The 10,116-nt window shown below is 40.2% G+C and overlaps 1 pseudogene across 1 annotated transcript; it reads right to left on the minus strand.

The window, feature by feature from the left end:
* Positions 1–9,273: 9,273 nt before the first annotated feature.
* LOC311627903 (large ribosomal subunit protein uL15-like) lies at positions 9,274–9,816 on the minus strand (annotated as a pseudogene). The gene has a single exon. The product of its transcript is annotated as a large ribosomal subunit protein uL15-like (transcript).
* Between the last annotated feature and the right edge of the window lie 300 nt (positions 9,817–10,116).

The following is a 10,116-nucleotide window of genomic DNA, read 5'->3' on the forward strand; positions in this document are numbered from 1 at the left end:
ACTAAAAACACCAATTTCTATTGAAAACCTCTATTTAAACTCTTATCTAAGTAGTTACTCACATGGAATAAAAGTGATTTGAATGTTCCTGCCACCCTTGTCAATGCTGACCATGTATATGGTATGGTACTAGACACAGCATTTTACTCTAGATTGGAGTGAGTAGCTTCTGAAGCTCTTCAGAGAATCAGTAATCATGCATCAACACACACACACACACACACACACACACACACACACACACACACACAGATTCAGTGATTAGACTGGCTCCCTTGAAGGAGGGTCTGAGAAACACCACAACTTTAACTCCATAAGGGAAAAAATAGTGTCTGCCTGGTTTCCCATTGTAGTCCCAGCTCCAGTGTGCCTTAATAAATAGCTCTATTATCCAATGCAAATATGTAAAATTAGAGTTATTCCTCATTGTCAGTACAGAGCCTAGAAGGCTTTCTTGAGAAAAAGAGAAACAAAATGCAACAAAACTCCCTGAAAAAAGTTGGATATTATTAGGATTACATGAGCCATGTGTATAAAATGCTTAGCATAGTGCCTCATATCTGAAGGGTTGCTAGACTGAATGAAGAAAAATACAGGATGCCCAGTTAAATCTGAATTTCAGATTCTTCCTCTGAAACGGAACATACTTATACCAAAAAATATTCATGATTTATCTGAAATGGAGTGTACACTAAAAGTTACTTATAACTTAACCTTAAATTCACATTCAAATGAGCATCCAGACAACCCTAGACATACGCTGAAGTGCTCAATAAATGCTACCCAGTGCTGTGGCTGATGCCATTGTGTGGATTTTATGCCCCCACACTGCAAAACCACAGCAATAAGGAACTCATGCCTTCGCAGACCTGTGGCGGCAATTATCTTTGACCTGCCAAGGGTCTCTGAGGTTGCAGGCCACTCTCAGAAAGTTTTCTGTTCTTGAACCTTTTGTGAAGGAAGGCTGTTTTGATTCCTGAAACCGAAATGGAGCGGGAAGTGACCATGAGTAGAACATAGGTCCCTGGAGATGTGCACAAACTTCAGGAAAGATACTGGATTACCTTCATATTGAGAGCTTAAACCAACTTTGTGCAAACCTGAAAGAATAAGGTGACTTCAGCTGACCTTTGGCTTATATCCTTTTCATAGGATCATGGAATCTCTCTCTTCCCACAGCCACACCCCTTAACAACTCACACCCAGGGGACAACTGTTATAGGGTCGAACCCTGGGTTCAAAATAAGACCACCGGAGGCTTATGATTAATTAAAAAGCAGGCAAAGATGTATTGAAATAACTGGCCAGGACAGACGCGAGAGCACCACACGCAGGTGGTCTCCACACGACTGCACCGTTTCAGGGGTAGGCAGCCCCTTTTAAAGATTCAATCCACAGGAATTTTCCTTTGTTCTAAATTCTAAATCCTAAAGACTACATTCTAAAGACTGGGGTCAGCCTGCAGGGTCGATGCTAGTCACATCCTGCTGGACATTGGAATGTGGCCCTGTCTTGCGATAGCCAATAACATAGAAGCAGAACTCAGAGGTTATCTACAGTTTCTATCCCTGAATGTTACTGAGTCAGTGGGCATTACTCTCCTGTGCTCCCGGTCCCAGGCAAGGGAAAATTGCCTTAGCCTCCAAGTCTCCACCTGAAAGCTAAGGTAAATAGTCCCCCCACCACCACCACCACCATGTTTAATCAGGTGCAAGACCAAAACTAGAAGGGTTAAAATTCAAACAGCAGTTTTTACCACAGTATGGTTGCCACTATATTTCACAACCACGGACTCTTGATGAGGTCTCTTGGCCTCCATGACTTCTTCCATTTACACTGCACTACACTACACTACACTACACTACCTGCACATCTTCTGTTTTGGTTTTGGGGCTTTCAAGTCTGAAGTTCTGTTAGAGGTTCGCTGCATGACTCTGAGTTAGGTCCCTTGCTTTCTCTCACCTTAACACAGAGAACTGATACAGTCAGTTCCTGGTGCTCAACATTACGCATTTCTGTAAATGACGCGAGAACATGGGACAGCTCCAGATTGAAAGCTCTGTATTCTGCTTAATTTTAAACATGGCTTTTACGCTTTATTGCCAGCAGATGGGGCCAGGGAAAGGATTTTGTCAGATTCCAAATGCTTTGTGTGGTTTCCTTAAACCAGCTGCTTTACTCCAGGTTTTCACACAATCCTTACAACAGCCCTGTTATGTAGGAATTATAATCCCTACTTTACAGATGGGAAATTGAGGCTTAGCGGGCTAAGTAATTTGGCCAAGGCTGCATGAGCCAGTAAATAGCAGAAACAAGATTAAATCAGAAGTCTTTCTGATTCCCAGTCTTTCTATACTGTGGTGCTATTTTTTTTTCTCTAGGAGAAAAAAAAAATGCTTATTTCAGCTATGTTCCCTAGATATAAAAGCATTGAGCTTTTTGGTGGATTCCAGGTGAATTGATGATTAAGCAAATTAATAGGAACAAAATGAAATGTAAGGATTTTAGCAAAGTTAGAAGTTGCGTGAGCAGAACAGTGAAATGCAGAGTGGCAGAAATCTGGGACTCTCTGTACTTGTTTCTTTTAGCTCATGGAATTATTGTGCAAATCGAGAGAAAGGGCAAAATATCACAGCGAGAAGTATAAAGTACTCTCCAAGTACAAGATGTTATGATTTTAGTTATTACTGTTATTGAAACTATTTCTTGTCTCCCATTTGTACAGTGATTCCTTTTATTCTTTTGTCTTTTTGCTTAATCTTTTCACTTTCTCCACTCAGTCTCGCAAACTCCCTCCCCTATGACAGCTGCCAGTCTGCCCTCTGAATCTGATTTCTTTTATTATTAATTTTTAAATGGCCCATTAGCTTCCCTGGGGGAAGGACTTACTAGCTAACTTCATAACCCTGCCAGGGGCAGGCTGGTGCAATGCTCGCAGCGGCAGCTGTGCCCTGATGGGAGCAGCTGTACCCGGGAGGAGGGTACGTGGCGGTATGGACAGACAGAATTCTGAGGAAGGTGCTTGCATTTAGGTCTGCCATTTGGGTAGCATTTTTTTTCTTAGGTAATTACATTTTAAGGTAATAAAAGGGGGAGCAGTCACCACAAACTTGATCCTTGTCAAAATCCTGCAGTGTATAGTCATAGATAAAGATTGGGCAGCCTTGGGAATAACTGGATATGTGCAACAGAGCAATTTGAAAGGAGTATTCTTTGTAAAAGTAATAGACATTTATTTTTTTAAAACCAAGAAAATTCATATCTATCAAGAAAATGTTGCATTTTCCAATTTCCATGTGAAACAAGAATTTTAGGGGTAAAATAGGACAGGTTTAGGAAATTTTAGAAATTAAGGAGACCATGGAGGAAGCACAGGGTACAGAGCAGCAGAAGGTGTATTTCCATAGAATGGGGGAGCTGAAAAGCTACAACAGGTACATTTCCATAGAATGAGTGAGCTGGGAACAGCAAAAGGTCTATATTTACAAAATAAAGAGAAGGAAGCCCTTGCCAAATCCGGTTTGGCTCAGTGGATAGAGCGTCAGCCTGGGAACTGAAGGGTCCCAGGTTCGATTCCAGTCAAGGGCATGTACCTTGATTGCGGGCACATCCCAGTAGGGGGCGTGCAAGAGGTAGCTGATTGATGACTCTCATTGATGTTTCTAACTATCTCTCTACCTTCCTCTCTGTAAAAAAATTAATAAAATATATTATTTAAAAAAGAGAGAGAAAGAAGGAAGCCCTTCATCCAGAAGAAGAAAGTCCAAAGGGAATATGAAAACAATAAAGAAGGAAGGAGTGGGGAGAACTTCATATGTCCCATATGAGGTTCAACCTTTGAGCCCAGGAGTTACTATAGTAACCAGTCCAAGGGAATAGTGACCAATCAGAGAGGATATCAAGGCACCAGGTCTGCAACCTTTATAAGCCAGAGGGAAAAGGAAGTCAGTGGGACCCTTTCCCCTTTCCACATGGGAGTCTGTCCTTGTTCTTCAATAGATCTCCACCTCTGTTATACCACCTTCTGTCCATGGATTCATTCTTTGACTCCAGAGGACAAAGAATCCGAGATATCCTTCCCAGGGGAACACCGTATGTTTCAGTCCAAAAATTCTGCTTCACAGGTTTCCCCACATTCCCTGAATTAAATTTTGGTAGGTATTTTTCTAGCATTTTAACCTTTTCTCTCTATATAAACATATTTAATAGATTACAATGATTAAAATTAATATATTTAAATGATTACATAAACGTATACTTATTATAATTTATCATATCTGTAAACAAAAATTGAACTCATACTATAATGTTCTGATGTCTGTTCCCTTCACATTACTATGAGCACTTTTCTATATTAATATGTTCAGCCCTAACTCATGGCAAAAGCAATTTTAAAAGCTAATTTAGAAATAGTGACAGAGAAAATACCAATAATACTTTTCAAGGGTTGGGGAAACGAAGAAAGGAGAGAGAAAATGAGTAGAAGAAATGAGTTGAAATTGTTCAACTCATTTAAAACAGAATGAGTTGAACAATTGTTTCTATCTCTTTATCTGTCTTTGTTTCTTGGCATACACTCAGATAGGTTTCCATTTACAATGTGAAGTGCCTCAAGAACAAATGTTCAAGTCTAGTAATTTTAGACTCAACAGGGTTAGAGAACAAGATGTAGAAAGAACATGTAGGAAACTAAAAGCCAGCATTTATTTTTTATTTTGTTTTTTGCTGTATAAGGCCTCTTGCTAGGAAACAACCAATCTGTTCTGATATCATTTCAGAAATGGACTTTATTCATGTTTCTGCTATTGTTCTGTTCATAGTTGAGTGGAAAAGCACACTGAGTTTTGCTGTATAAAAACACACAACACTGTTGGAGAACATTAGGCATGTAATGTTTCTATAGAAGAAAATGCGATAATTTTCTTACAGGGAGGAGTCAAGTTCTCAGAGATGTTCTTTATGGAATAGAATTTAGAATTTCTGAAGGTCTAAGAACGAAGGTAATGTGAAATAATTCTTAGAGGAGGTTTCTACACTGGCCAACTGAAATTGTAAATTCAAATGCTTTCCCACTTTCTACTCTTGGAAATGAATCTGGAGATAAAATTAATGAGATGTTGGAATTAGCAGTGTGATATAAAAAGTGCCATTGGCCCCTCTAAATATAGCCTTGGTTTTCCCCACTTTTTTCCCACAGTCTGCCTTCCAGAGATTTCTTTCCAAGGCACATCCTTAATCCTTAACACACCTTTCAAATGGAGACAGTGATAATGAAGTAATGCATTCTACTAAGAGTTTTCCAACACTTAACTAGTAAGGGAATGGAATGGAATGGAATGGGTGGATCACCAATGAAAACTCGGTCAGCCAACTGGCAGGCAGTCAAATCATCCATGGCTGGGGTCAAAGTTGCTCTCAGCAGCAGTCCTACATCCAGCAGCAATGGGACGGAGCTAGTTGCCCTGTAACACTCGGCCTCTGCCTGCAGGCAGCCAGGCAGCTGCAAGGTTCAGGCTTAACAGGGAGCAGCTCTGGGCAATCAGTCAACTATGCTTCTTTCAACAGGCTCTTTGAAGGTAACCTGACTGTGTGTCTGCCTGGCTGTCATGCCACCTTACTCCCTCCTGCCAAAGATGCACTCCTAAAAATAGACTAAGAGCACAATCTATATATATATATTAAAGGCTCATATGCAAAGTGTCTGTCCCCTTGGGAGTTTGACCTAGTCGATCACTTGCTATGATGTGCACTGACCACCAGGGGCCAGCAGCAGGGCGATGAAGGAATAAGGGAAGGAGGAGGTGAGGAGGCGGGGAATCTGATCTGCCCTGATGGCTGGCCAGGCCTAGGGATCCTACCCGTGCATGAATTTTGTGCATGGGGCCTCTAGTAGGGAATAAAAGAAAACTCTATCTTGTCCCATTTATTTAACTGACATGAACTCATTTTCAAAGTGGACAATTAGACTTAAATTCAGAAACTTGGGCAAAATATAACCATAGAACCAACTCACAATGGCTATCCTGCTGTTTAAGGAGCTTTTTAGAGACAAACACCAAACTGCAAGTCATGCAGCTGAAGCATGCACATGTTACAGGGTTCCTGAACAATCAAGCAATGCAGGAGGAGAGTTTGAAGAGACTTACTTTATTCATTGTGTGATGGGCCTAGAGAAAATGAATTCAAATTCTAAGCAAGGCTACAAGCAGAACTTCCCTTTTTATTCAAGAGCCAGCCCTATATGCATTTAGTGGTTATCTTAATGCTGGCCTTGAAAACAATACATTTCTATCCAATTAAAAAATGCACCTGGCATGGTATTGAGATTATGAGCATATCTAGTCTCTGGCCTACAAGGCCATACAGCTAAGTTTATCTTCATCATTATTCAAACAGGCTAAAGCAGACATTTTTAGAAACAGCAGAAAATTCTAAACAGCAGTTTTTTTTTTACAAAAAAGGGGTTTTCCTTCTCACACAGAGAAGAGAACTCTGACCTCCAGCTGCACGCGGAACCAAAGTCTCCTTCCACCCCTCATCCCCCTTCCCCACACAACCAAAGGACCAAGATGTAATGGAACTTGAACCCTGGGACCCTTTCAGAACAAGGGGTCAATTTTCTAAAAAGATCTAGTGTTGATGCCCCTTAATATAAATAGCCAAGCTCCAATTAATACTTGCCCACCGGTGCTTCCACAAACCTGTTCCCCCTACACCCATTTAAAACCTCCCCAAGCCCTGGATGAGCTTACTGTTCTCCTGGGTGTCTCCATTCATACTATATACAATAGCCAGTCTTAGTCCACTACAGTTCTGGGTGTGTAGTGTTTGCCTCTGCTAAGTCGGGTAGACAAACTTTCTGTTGGGTAGACAAACTTTCTCCTGGGTAACAAAGATGGCAGTAGTTGTGAGTGCATGACCAGGAAATAGGAAGTCAGGTGTCTCACTTTAGTTTTAGGAGAGCATCTGCCCAGTTCTCCAGTCTAGAGAAGAAAGGGAAAGCAGAGGACACAGTTCCCTCTGCTCTGTGAGAGAGGAAGCATCTTCAGCTGGTGGAGACTTTGGCTCTTGCTTCCTTTCCTGCACTCAGTTAGTTCCCTTGAATATATTGGGAAGTTGGGACTGTCAACCTAACATTGTCAGGAGGCAACAATTAAGGAAAAGTGTTTATTTGGGATCAAAGAATTGCAATTTGGAACACGCAGAATTGAGTAGCAACCCACATGGTACCCCACTAGGAAGCAAAACCAGACTTTGTAAAAATAAAAATAAAAGGAATGTTTGCAGAAGCTGTTTATAAAGAGCTTTAATTGGTATTGGCAGCAGAAATTTAGTCTTGATTACACATGAGTGGTTGCTAAGGCTATCACTAAGCAAATTCCCTGTTTCCCCGAAAATAAGACAGTGTCTTATATTAATTTTTGCTCCCAAAGATGCACTAGGTCTTATTTTCAGGGGATGTCTTATTTTTCCATGAAGAAGAATACGGTACACATTTATTGTTAAATGAAAATAAAGGAAACTTATTACCTGTATACGGTACGGTAGTACGGTAGTTGTCAACACAAACCAGGCAAACTGTGAATCCTACAGTATCAAGAATTTACTCATTTATTCAATGGCAATCATGTCATCATCTTCTGGAACATCATCATAACAATCCAATTCCTGAATTTCCTGGTGAATTTCTTGTGACTCCATTTCTTTCAGAATCAGTGGACCAAATCTCTCATGTTTAGCCTGGGGGGGGGGGGCTTATTTTCGGGGGGATGCCTTATATTTCACTCAGAAGGAAACCTGTAAGTAGGTCTTATTTTTGGAGGATGTCTTATTTTCGGGGAAACATGGTATCTGTTTCTGCAGCAAGTTGCAGAGTCCTTGAATGTTTGTAGTTTAGCCCAGTTTAAAAGTTCAAGGTTCAGCAGTGAGGACCATAAACTCCATTATCTTAGTAGCCTTCTGGCTTCATTTTAAAACCTTTCACATAAGTGATTCTATTTTATTTCACCTTTCATGGGATAAAGTGGCATATATATATATATAATCTGTGTTTCTCATTGTAGGACTCTTAAAATTAGGGTCTGTAGGCTGGGAAAGAAAGATGAGCTTTTAAAATAAAAAGAGTATGTGTGGTTGATAAACATACCCTCCTTTATTTTTTCTATTTTTAAAACATAAACAATGTAAACTAAATATATCTAAAAATATAATTGCCTGCCTCAGGAAGGCTGTTTTCTGCAGTGGCAGGAATTCCTTCACAGCTCCCCTCAAGAATAGATTTCAAACAAGATGACCTCAAAGTGTTTTTAGTCTTTGCATTACAATTGGGAATGTTAGAAGCAAGGACAGTGGCTACCAAAGGATCTAATTCACTTTAAAGTGCATTTTTTTTTCTGCCTCTCTATGTGCCTCATCATGAATTTTATGAAAAAACAAACAAACAGAATTTTTGTTGTTAATTTGGCCTGATAAATTTAGGCAAACAATGGGCTAATTATACAAGAAATGAGTAAGAATCAGTTTACACACTTGGAATTTCATGAATCTTAATTTTCAAAGTTTTTTTTTTTTCTTAGTTACACTTATGAATAACTATCTCAGGGATTTATATTATAGGATTTGTTCTTCTCTTTATTTATAGAATACTACCTACTTGTGGTAAGGGGCAAAAAGTCTTTCTAATCAATATTTTCACCTATATGCTATTCTAATTTACTAATGACAATGTATTAAGAAACAGGAATTAACTCCAATGAGCACAAAGTGTGGGTAAAAATAGATCTTGCCAGTTTTGGTATTTAATAGTAAAATATTATCCTATCGAAGTATTTATTATGAAGAATCTTCAAATGGCTCTTGGTGAGGTAAATCATATCAGCACTTAAGCACACATTTTCCTACTATGAAGATAAATGCTCTCACTTAATCTCATTTATCTAACAGCAGGAATTTCCTTCTTACAACACTTCTGTTTTATATATATTCTTAATTATTTAAGAATTATTTTTCTAGCTCCTGCTCTCTCTCAATATTTCTTCCATTATTACTTGAATGATTCTATATAGGATGTTAGGTGCTGTCTTTTGTTTAGATTCTCATTACGCTTGTCTTTGTGCACCTTTGAAATTTTATCACTTACTACCTGTTGGATACGATCCTGCATTTTTTAATGGCTTCTCTATACGGCTGTCCATGACAATGGCCTTTGCCTACTTCTCGGGCTTCACTTCCAGCCATTCCCTGTTATGCACTTCATGTTCTGAAAACACAGAATTGTTCTTTTTTTCTTTTTTTCTTTTTTTTTTTTGTACTTGGACATTTTAATGGAACTTCCCTCCACGTAGCTTCAAGCTACCAGGACACAGGCCCCAACAACACCCTTAATCTTCTCCTCGGCTCTTCTGCGGAAGAACTTGGCCTTCACAATGACAGAATGACAGGCTGCTTTGGGAGCTTTCCCTTCCCCAGAACTTTGCAGTAGCCCCATCGCACCACATCAATGATGGGAGCAGCTCCAGTCTTGCTTTTGGCAGCATTTACCCGCGTCTGCTCACTGACCAGGGTCCACAGTTTATCAAGGGTGACAGTTGGGCAGAAGCTCTGGTTCCTCTTTAATGAAAATGCCTCATACCAACTTTCCCAAAGACACCTGGGTGATATTTGTCGAAGTTGATCCTGTGATGATGCAAGCCACCAGCATTACCACGGCCCCCCGGGTGCTTCCTGTGCCTGCCGATGCGGCCGTGGCCGTGGCTCACGTGGCCCCAAAGTTTTCGGGTCTTCCTGAGTCTGGATGGCATGTCGGTGGCCGAGCTGCAAGAGCTGTTCATGCTTTCTTATATTCACTTTACTGTTTATGCTTTGCTATTGATAGTAGCTTCCTAGACTTCTCTTCCTGTCTCTACCCCCTCCCTACTCATAAGGACTGTACAGTAATTGTTTGCAGAATGGGGCTTTAGTTTCCTCTGCCCTCTTTGGATTCCCCCACTCATGACCCTAATATACTTGGCATCCATCCTTATTTTTCAGAATAAAATGTTGTGGGAAGTCTGGTTAGTTTGGGCATGTTGTTGTTTTAACTCTGGGTAGTGGTTTAGGTCCATTTAGGTCCATTTC

Source organism: Pipistrellus hanaki (genome assembly GCF_964339955.1).
Source record: "Pipistrellus hanaki genome assembly, chromosome: 9".
NCBI classification, from domain to species: Eukaryota; Metazoa; Chordata; class Mammalia; order Chiroptera; family Vespertilionidae; genus Pipistrellus; species Pipistrellus hanaki.